The following is an 11,114-nucleotide window of genomic DNA, read 5'->3' as shown; positions in this document are numbered from 1 at the left end:
ATATTACCCTGATCATTTACAGGCATAGTATGGCAAGGTTTATCCTGTTGATCTGTCAGGGCACACTGGGACAAACCTTCCCCTCCAAAGACATACATAAAATACACAGACACTTGAAGACTGTTGTAATCGGAGATCAGAGCAGCAGTAGGTCATCTCAGTGTCGCATGTACACATATGCAAACACTATACTCAGCCTTACACTCATCGTGTATAGGCTACTCTAGGTACCATGACATTAACCGTGGTAAAAAAGCAGAGTTCTCTCATGACAAACACTATAAGCTTTCTGTTTGCCATGTATGGACTGCCCTATGAACATGCAAAAATGATTGACATCAAGAAATGCCACCCACAGTGATTGAGTGGGTCAAAAAAATCTGACTGCTACCCACAGGCACATTGTTGATTTTAGTTTACAATAGACATGTCACAAAAAACATAAAAAATCACCCAGAGTATATCAAATTTCCATTGGAAAACACTATTTTAAAATTCACAATATTTCCAGCTTTTTCATAATCATGGAAAACTGACAAGCAATTTTCATTTTAAAAAAATCCATAATGAATTATTAATTACTATTCAGAATGAACTAAACACATTGTAATTAAGAAAGCAGATTTGCATAAAAACATTCACTCGTCCTCTGAATCAGAATTAACCTTTTTAGCTAATAGCTCAGAGAAGAGAGCTCAGATCAACGATGAATCATAGCTGCAGTAATATGCACATTTCCTGTATAATGCCTGTAATGAGAAGACACTGAATGTCAAGTCATCAGATGTAGCCAAAGGGAAAAATGCTAATTTCTAATATTCAATTTGAGTAAAACTAGATGTTTACGTGGTACACTATTCATTTAGCATTTAAGATGACTTAGGTTCAAATCTATTATTTAGAATTTATTTAGTATTATTTTTTTATTTAAAGAGCACCTATTATGGGATACACGTTTTTAAACATCATTTTGTGTGTAAGTGTTTATTAGTACATGCTAACGATATTCAAAAAGTACATACCTCAAAGAAAACGATGACGCGAGTTATCGTCTCTAACGTTCGAGGACTACAAAAAACACTCGGATTGTAGGCAACAGTTTACTTCCTGGGATTAGTGACGTAGATAAGACCAACATTATCATAGTTCAGCCCTCTCTGCTTTGCTTGGGTACGCCCTCAAAGACGAGGGTGGGGAGCGCCGAGTCAGAAGAGAGCTAAAATGGCGGAGGTTGGGAGTCCCTGCTTTGACTCTGTTTGCAAACTCTTGTTTCATTGTTTAAGCGATTAAATCTCTGGAGTAGACGCTGTCTCTTTAGATGCGAGGGCAAAATAGCACTTTATGGACTTCCACAGAGGACATCATGTTTAATACGGTTCCGGAAAAATCCAGTCAGAAGTTGTTCACGGAGTTTTCACAATAACTTCTTCTCATGAACCGAAGCTGGACGTCTCCTCCTGAAAGTTGGATTACTGTGCACTTCTGGATCACAGGCTGTAAGTATTCACGTTTATTATTTGCCTTTTACTGTACATTACGTAACCGGTAACCGGAGATTAACATAATGTGCGTGTAGAGCTCAGATATATATCTATGTGTAGAGCTAGAGCTAAGCTTGCAAGCGAACTGTTTTGTGTTGTAATACTGTATTTCATAAACAACGTACCATATTTACACACGTGTATGTTGAATTATGCAGACTATCGTTTTTTTATCGATGTTGGTTAAAGGACAAGTTCGGTATTTTAGACTTAAAGCCCTGTTTTCAGATTGTTTATGGTCAAATAGAATGGTTTTGACTGAAATTTCGACATTTTCGGCTGCCCTGAGAATTTTCGCGTGTTTGTGTTTCAGCTCAGACCTCTACAATGGGTTTATAGGTGCACTGGAACAATCCTTCCTAAAATGCATTAAACTTTCGTTTACGAAGAGTGGTCAAGGGTGTTCACTGATATGCTCACACAAAAATCGCTGCAAAGATGCTTTCCAACAGCTGTTTTAGCATTCGTTGTTAACTTGTGGACCTATTTCCCCAAACGCCTCACACCCGTACATTCTTCCGCTTAGAGCTTGAATAATAAACACTCCAGCCCAGGTGGTGGCGCTAATCCGCCTTTGCCAATACATGGGTTTCAGTCATGTGACTTTTTACGTTATGCCGCCATCTTGAGGACCTACCGAGTACCAGTAGGCTACTGACAAGCATTGGCTGGCTTGCTACGATTTACGGATTTCTTATCTTTTACTGTCTATGATTCTTATGGATACGGGAAATGGCTACGAAAGACAACATGTCGCACCTCGACTGTCATGAAAAGAAACGCGACTTTAAAAAAATATACCTTGGTTTGGGTGTGATGCCTACTCAATCCCCGATACGTTCTTCCAGCCGCTGTTCGCTGCTACCGAACTACCACTATTTTACAACACTAAGGCGGCGCGTCACAACATGAAACTTTGCTCGAAGTATCACCTGGATCTCTACTCATGAACGCGAACATTGAGAACATTGTTTGTGTACACAGAGTTTAATAAAAAGAAAGTTTTGTAAAACTGATTTTGGCTGTTATGCTGTCTGCTCGTCATCCCTGCCAGACGGAAATAATCGATTTCTGAATGCGAATGAATGAATCTCATATGAGGCTCCTTTTTCAACTAGAAGGTCAATATTGTTTTTCACTTGCGACAAAACAACGAATTATCTGTGCATTTATATGGAACTATGCTTTAGGAGCTATCCATCTTTACTCTCCTCCCTCCTTACGTTCCATTCGCAGATCGATACATCTAGACTGGGAAGATGGCGGCGAGCGGAAGCCAAATCAACCAAAGTCAGTTGTTCAAAACCTTCTTTTTAGTAAACTCTTTGTTCACAAACAATGTTCTCAATGCTCGAGTTCACGTGTAGAGACACAGGCGATACTTCGAGCAAAATATCATGTTTTGTCGAGCCTTCTTAGTGTTGTAAAAATAGCGATTTTGATGCTCACAACATATTGAAGGCATAGCTTCTAGTTCTTTTGCGACCACTTCAGGTCCTCAAAATGGCGGAAGACAAGAGAGTGACGCCAGCTGAAACCCATGTATTGCAAGAATAGAAACAAAGTTCCCGGCGCGGAGTAATACCGTACCTCACAGGACGTCTAATACAGTCAATGGAGTTGGTAAAAACTACGATAAAACCTGTTGGAATGCGTCTTTTGGAGCAATTTTTGTGTGAGCATACCAGTGAACACCCCTGACCACTCGGTGAGTTTCACGTCTTTGTAAACGAAAGTTTAATGCATTTTAGGAAGGATTGTTCCAGTGCACCTATAAACCCATTGTAGAGGTCTGAGCTGAAACACAAACACGCGAAAATTCTCAGGGCAGCCGAAAATGTCGAAATTTCAGTCAAAACCTTTCTATTTGACCATAAACAATCTGAAAACAGGGCTTTAAGTCTAAAATACCGAACTTGTCCTTTAAGACATGTTTACAAACTTGCTAAGTTACCAGCTAAACTGTTACCGGTAAAATTTGTTCTCATGATCAAACTCAAGAAACTCTTAAGTACAGATGATTTGTTTAAAGTTATATGTATTTTACTGTTGTATTTACTTGAAGCTTTCTTAGATTTTGAAACGAAGTAAACACGTAATGTGTGTTGCTAATGTTGGGCCATGTAATATGTAATACATTAACGTTTTAATGAATAGTCTAACGATTTATAGTCATGGTACTCTATTGTTATAATATGTCTTTTTTACTGAATACATGTTTGTTTTATTTCTCTATATCCTAGATTCGCAGCTGTACACATCCTTCTACACTGTATGCAAACATGCAACATTATTACACACAGTACAAGGAGTCAGACTGGCATATGAGGAGCAAAGGTGTGTAACACAAATGATGTATTTAGCTAGTGAAACCACTACCAGTCTTAAATGTATAACTGATGATGACAAAGTTTTTTTTCTCTGCATAATCATAGGAACCCACGCAGTAGCATCGTTTCACAATGTTTCCATCACCATCATCAGTGGATGCCTTTGCCGTCCGTAGCCTGAGATTTCAGATTTGCAGCAAAAAAATTTGATTTTCTCATTTATTGGAATGCTATGCAGGTATTTAAGTATTTTAGTAACTGTGTTAAATAAAGTAGTATTTACTTTTACAATAAATTTATGCTTGCTTATATTTTTACAGGTTGTACCTTGCAGCCATCCATTACAATGTCACCAAGCCGTAACAAAAGCAGGAGAGGGAAAGTACAAGGCTATGTTCCCAAAACACACAAATGACATACCGTAAGCAGTAATTTTTTATTTCAAATACATTCATAATTAAAAACTTAATGTATGAAGCAGGGAAATAAATTATCAAAACAAAAGATTTATTGACTGCAATATTTCTACAGTTATGTGGATGATGTGATCAGGCTTGTGTTTGATGAGGTATTTGAAGATAAGCTGAAGGAAACCCCGATTCCAATGGACCTGGCATCACAGTTTGAGAGACCTTCAAAGGAGGACGTGATTGCATGCCATCTTCAGTGCAGGGGTCGTCGGAAGCCAACATTCCGATCAGGAAGCTCCAAGCATATCTGGAGAACAACACACGACAGGATGATAACCCTAAAGTGTCATCTTAGATAGCATCAGCTGACAAAGCTTTGATATGCCATTTATCTGAATAGATAGCTGTAAGAAGTGAATTGAACAATTTTTGAAAGAAAAGCACAATATGGTTACTAAAGTATGTTTATTTGTATATTGTTTAACATTTAAATATATATTTGTAATAAATAAATAAACTTTTGACTGACTACTATATTTTCTTTAAAGTTACATCTTTTGTTCTTTTGGGTACTTTGTTACTATAATGATACTTTAGTGTTATTGGTTTAAAAATGTAATAAAACTTACTCTAGTCCTGCGCCTCAAAGGCTTATAGTCGGTACAATAAATGTTCTGTGTGTAGGGATTTAGACAATTTGTGCAAAACCTGGATGATGAATCACGCAGGTAAGGCCCTGGAACCTGTTGCATTCTCCTTAAAACCTAGTAAGTAAAAACATAGCACAGTCTTTCATAATAAAGTTTAACATAGTAAAATAATGTAGAACATTCATTTCAATTAATACTTTCTTTGTGCTACATTTGGTGTTTCCATATAATTTGCACAGTAAAATAGTATGTAAGCAGTATTTTATAATTAAGTTTACTATAGTAAAATAATGTAGAAATTACCAAGTGAAATCGTTTTATAATCATTTCAACAAATACTTTATATGTGCTACATTTGGTGTTTCCATATAGTTTGCACAGTGATATAGTATGTAAGCAGTCTTTTATAATAAATTTTACTAGAGTAAAATAATGTAGAAATTACCAAGTGAAATCGTTTTATAATCATTTCAACAAATACTTTCTATGTGCTACATTTGGTGTTTCCATATAGTTATGTAGTACGTTATAATTACCTTTTGGATGTCTTTGCAACACATTTTCGTCTTCGTTTAGCATTCTGGCAGAGCTAAGGACACCTAAAAAAGTTAAATCCAATCGCGTTCATTGACGGAGATCGTTTATATCGTAACGGCCGTCTGAAACATGGTCTGAACTCTCTGGATCGAGCTTGAAGTGGTAAGGCAGTACAGACACCATCGTTTATAGAGAAATATAACGCTTGTTTACGGTGACTCTGAGGCTGTGACTCTCAGTCAGAATCTGTGTCAACCCACGCGTAGTCAGGGGCGTAACCTTTCAAACACACGCCGAACCCAGCTGACCAATAACAGTTGAGTAGTCATCTGACCAATCCGATTACACTAGACATTTTGGGAGGCGGAGACAGGAACTAAACCGAGCGTTTTCCAGACAGTGGGAAATCGGTGAGGTATGTAAGCAATTTATAAGACTCACAATGCATTAGTTCACGTTTTAATAACATGTATGTACTATGGGATATTACAATAACGTGATAACGTGCCAATTTATTAGCATAATTGGTGCTCTTTAACCAAAAAATTGTGAACTTGCATTTTGTTAGACAGGAAAGTGTAATTGAAGATGACATTACATGAAGATGACAAGACTTGCGCGATGAAGTGTTTTTTGCTAGTTACAGCCTGGCGCAGTTAGCATTTTCATGGTCAGCGCCACGTTGTTTAAATAGAAAATGCACTTGCGCCCATTTTTGTGCCCATGGTCATTCTGGTCTGAAAACGAGGTGTGTTGAGACGCATGACCAACTAAAACCAGGTCTAAAGTCAAAGGCGCAATATTGTTTTTGTTATATAAAGAGTGAGTTAGTAGTCCGGCCTATAAATGGGGCAACAACACGCATTTCCTTATCACACACATGGATGCACAGCAGCACACAAACATTTTTAAATATGAAAAATTAAAGGATTAAAATGTAAAAGATTATTAATCAGTCTCTTGGACAAATGAAGACCAATTACGAGACATTAGAAGGCGTAAAGAGGTGCTTCACCTGTTAGCCTGGTAAGTAAATAAATGCTTTGCTTTAAATCAATGCAAATATTGCATCTATTTTGAAATGGGTTTTTTTAACTGCAACCCAACAGATTTATTGTTTATGATGAATTTGTACCTGTGGATATGGTGAGATGAGAAACTTTTTTAAGTAATGCTTTTCAAAGCACTCACAGTGCTGTCCCAATGCTGAAACGTTTCGGCTCTCCGCACGTTTCTAAATTCTTCCTCTCCTGTTTGTTACAAATAAAGTATTTTAGAGTACAAACAGTTCTTGCATCTTTGTTAATTATTTTTTGAGATTAAACTGATCATGTAGGCTATCCATACATTTACAGTAATTTAAAAGCCTGCTAATTTTACTTCCATGACTGAAAGAAAACGACTTTGTAATACAAAAAATAATTTCAATACAAATAAATAATGCTTTTGATCATTAAAATAGGATCCTTAAGCTTAAAACAAAATTACCAGCAAAATGTATTGTTCAATGAGGCAAATTATGATTTCTCTTTAATTTTTTTTTAAAGCTGTATTCAGAATTCACATTAAACAACATGTCCCTTAACTTTGAATGGGCATGACGCTTGAGGTTTACCTGAGGTGAGAGAGCAGACTGGCATTTGACATTCAGAAAGGCAGAAATATGATACAGTTAAAATAAAAAAAACGATGGAAATTAAATGGGGAGAGTCAGTGTCCTATATGGGTGGCTGGCCACCCTGCATTTATTTCATTAATGAACACAAACAGAGACCAAAGAGAGGCGAATCAAGACTTAGATGACTTTTAGGATAAAGACTTCAGATAAATGTTTTGATGAGGAGGATAAGATGTGAGAGAGAAAAAGATCACAGTGGCAATAGCTCCTATGGGCAGATTACTAAAATATATGCAATTCACTTGAATTCATAAATCCTTTATCGAAGAAATAGCTGCAGGAGTTTTCCCATGCTGAAAGTAAAGATCATGTCACGACAGACTCTAAAAGTGAAATGATAAATGTTATAATCGTTATGGGAACCGGATAAACGTCATGTATGTGTGTATGTATACGTGTGTGTGTTTGTGTGTGTCAGTAAAAGCTGCCGTGATGCACATACAGGCGAAATCCCACCTCCCTCACATGCTAAAATAATCATTTCCTGAGAATCTTGGTGCTGTCTTCAGGGGCTCATATTTTATACAGTAGCTATCTATAACTTCCAAGTTCTGGGCTTTCCTTAGATCACTTTTTCAACAACATGGTAAAAAATGCAAATGCCTTCAAAGAGAACCATGAAGTGAAACCAGAGTGGCTTTTAAACCCTCGATGTGTTTTAGAACCACTGTGATGATAAAGCAGAGATTCTTGATAATGCAGCCCTTGCCCTAATGCCATGGCTATAATCTGCTTGGTCAGCCTCTATTCTTAATGCATCTCATGTCTATGAACTTATCTTCTGAACCTGGTACATAACTTTGAAGTTGTAACAGACTGCCTTTATTTTTATTTATTACACGGCTCTCTGGAATGCTTGATTCTGATTGGTCAGTTGAGACATTTGCAGGTTCGTTATTTTCAAATAATAACCGCTCCAAATTACTAACGCATAGCCGGACTACTTGCAAGAGTAAAATCGCTCCGCGCCAATAAAGATCAATAAGATCTTTATCTGTTTGGCGCCATCTTGTGACAAACACTGGACAACCACGACAAGACACAGAGAGCTTACTGAGACTGAACTTGACAAAATAGAGCATGACAGCTACGAAGCCAACACACACAAAAATACAAAATGGGGATTAAAACTTCTCAAAGACTGGCTAAAAGAGAAAAAATGGAGACAGACAAGTATGAAGCAGAGGATCTTAATAAGGTATTACGATCATTTTATGCATCTGTGCAAAGTTTCGCGGAAGGATAAAAATGTTAATTTAAAACAAATATGCCAATAAAATGTTTAAAATTCATATTCATGTCCAGTTTTTTTCTTATGTGGCAAGTAGCCGTGTAATAAGCGGGATAATGTAGAGGCAGCCGGTAGTTATTGGGAAATAAGCCCCTTCAGTGTGATTCAGTGTACCTGATCACACTGTCGGGGCTTATTTCCCAATAACTACCGGCTGCCTCTACATTATCCCTTACATAACCAACATTCACTAAAAAGAGTTCATGTTTTTACTGTAATGCCTTTATACTGCACAGTACATATTGTCATCCTCTCACCTGTAACAGTACTGCCCAATTTTAAAACCTTTTTTAGCTTTTCATGTTATCATGTTATCTTCTGATACCTGTGGCTCAAAAGCTTCAATAAGAACATGCATATTATTATTATTATTATTATTATTATTATTATTATTATTATTATTATTATTATTATTAAAGTAAACCAGATAGCTCTAGTGGGTTAATATATGTCTTCTGAAGTGGGATGTTATGTTCATGAGAGAAAACAACTTAAATTTGAACTTAAATTTATCAACTCACATTGGCTATTTTTGTGTCTTTTGGTCTTCATTTGTCTTTAAGTACAGAAAGGAAGTCATATACATCTGGAATGGCATACATTATGTGAGAATTTTCATATTTGGGTATATTACTGTACTCCTTTAACATTAGTGCTGGTTTCATGAATAGCCCACATGACTATACAGCAATATAAGCCGGAACATCCCTGATATATGACCATTCATTTCACAAGTTTCATTCACAATATAAATCAGTGAATTATGTGATAATGGCTTGTAATGAGAAACTGTAATGAGAAATAAGGGATTTGACTTAAGATGTGTTTGAGAGTGTCCATTTCGACATTTCTCTCTGCTATCCAAAGCTTTAATGTAGGTTTTGGCTCAGGTCCATATCTTAAAGGGGTCATATCATGGTGAAATCAAAATGTAACACAGTCTCACCCCATTTCGTCAATATTTGACGACACTTGACCATTCGTCATATGTTGACGTGAAGGGTATACCTTTCGCGTCATTTTTTGACGAACTGGGGACTTCAATACTATTACGTCCGTTGCATTCTCTTTCCTATTTTATTACCATTTGCGCGTCGGTTTAGGGTTAGATTACGCAAAATTAAACAGTGTACGCGAAATTAAACAGTGTACGCGAAATTAAACAGTTGTCACCTGGCGTTGGGGTTAGAAACAGTTGTCACCTGGCGTTGGGGTTAGAGTTAGGTTTGGGTAGGGATGTCATTATGCAAATCTAACCCTAAACCGACGCGCAAATGGTAATAAAATAGGAAAGAGAATGCAACGGACGTAATAGTATTGAAGTCCCCAGTTCGTCAAAAAATGACGCGAAAGGTATACCCTTCACGTCAACATATGACGAATGGTCAAGTGTCGTCAAATATTGACGAAATGGGGTGAGACTGGGTTGCAAAATGTCCTTGATCTTCTGGGATAAAATAACTCTTTGTCTTAAGAAAAGATACTGTAAAGTAAAAAAACACTTTTTTTGACACCTTTTTAATGCTAGACACCTGAATACCTTTAAACACAGACCGTGTGCATATATTGTAAGTAAACAATGCATATTTGGTACTGAACAGCTTTGAGTGGCAAATTGATTGTGAACCTGTCACAATGTAATTTAGGCTTTGCAAGAGGCTGTTATTATAAGATAGACAGGTCATAATTATTTTAAACCCGACAGCAAACAAAGCTTGCGAAGCCATGCAGCCTGGCACACATAAAGATGGTGAAAAAAACACAAGAACAAAAACTCAGCCTGAGTAATTTTAAGAGTAAAGGAGGGTCGAAAATAGCAATGATTAAGTTCATTATTAAAGTTTACTCCACGAAAGTGAACAAAAGAAAATTGCTCAATTAGTAGCGCATTGCAATAACAGCGCAAAGTTCAGGGGTCAATCCCCACTGATAAATGCATACCTTGTAATGCACTATAGGTGGCTTTGCATAAAAGCATCTACAAAAATGGATAAGTATGAATGTAAAAGCAATTTTAGTGGAAAAAAATGAAATGACACCTTTAAGACATTGACCAGTGGGTACAGAGTTCATGTTTCTCCAGGCCTTCTGAGCATGCTCCATAGCATCAGCACATTGGTACCATTATATGTCACTGTCAGAAACAGAGGACTGGGGGAGGAAAAGTAGGACAGGGTGGCCATCATTTAAAGCATTAAAAATGAATCATGGCTGATATTGCGGGGACCATCGTGGCTCTTGGCCAGAACCCATCACCTCCCCCAACCCCATCCGCTCCACCTGCAAGGACACGACACAGAAAGGTGCCATGTCCTCAGGATGCAGGACGATAAATAAAAATGAGCTATGGATGGAAAAGAAGCTATATAGGGCATATTAGCTTTAAGAGCAGATTCGAAAAGCAGGTACATAGGAAACTATAGAAAAAAGCAAAGAGAAAGAGCTTTTAAAAAAGAGACTGTTTCTTAAAAAGTGTAAACAGGGTGATGGTTATGAAACCTTTTTGTAACCTCACTTTGGTGATTTTTGTAACAGCAATGACAAAATTCTCCTTTTAAAGTATGAAAAAGCTGTCACTTGTATGTTAATCTTCATAATAGGTGTAACATGTATACGCTTTAGGTACAGCTATGTATACATTTGCTACCAATACCTTTGATGTACTAATACGCACTCT

At 37.1% G+C, this 11,114-nt stretch overlaps 2 long non-coding RNA genes across 2 annotated transcripts; one reads left to right on the top strand and one right to left on the bottom strand.

Moving 5' to 3' along the window:
* The first annotated feature begins 3,490 nt into the window (after positions 1 to 3,490).
* Positions 3,491 to 4,898, top strand: LOC135720607 (uncharacterized). Its single transcript, XR_010521313.2, has 4 exons — positions 3,491 to 3,878; positions 3,977 to 4,109; positions 4,192 to 4,292; positions 4,403 to 4,898. It is a non-coding gene; the product is annotated as an uncharacterized lncRNA (long non-coding RNA).
* On the bottom strand, positions 4,458 to 5,980 carry LOC135720608 (uncharacterized). Its single transcript, XR_010521314.2, has 3 exons — positions 5,468 to 5,980; positions 4,911 to 5,045; positions 4,458 to 4,588 (listed from the first exon to the last, which is right to left on the bottom strand). It is a non-coding gene; the product is annotated as an uncharacterized lncRNA (long non-coding RNA).
* Positions 5,981 to 11,114: the final 5,134 nt, after the last annotated feature.

Source organism: Paramisgurnus dabryanus, chromosome 1 (genome assembly GCF_030506205.2).
Source record: "Paramisgurnus dabryanus chromosome 1, PD_genome_1.1, whole genome shotgun sequence".
Taxonomy (NCBI): Eukaryota; Metazoa; Chordata; class Actinopteri; order Cypriniformes; family Cobitidae; genus Paramisgurnus; species Paramisgurnus dabryanus.
This window is presented reverse-complemented; position numbering and strand designations above follow the sequence as displayed.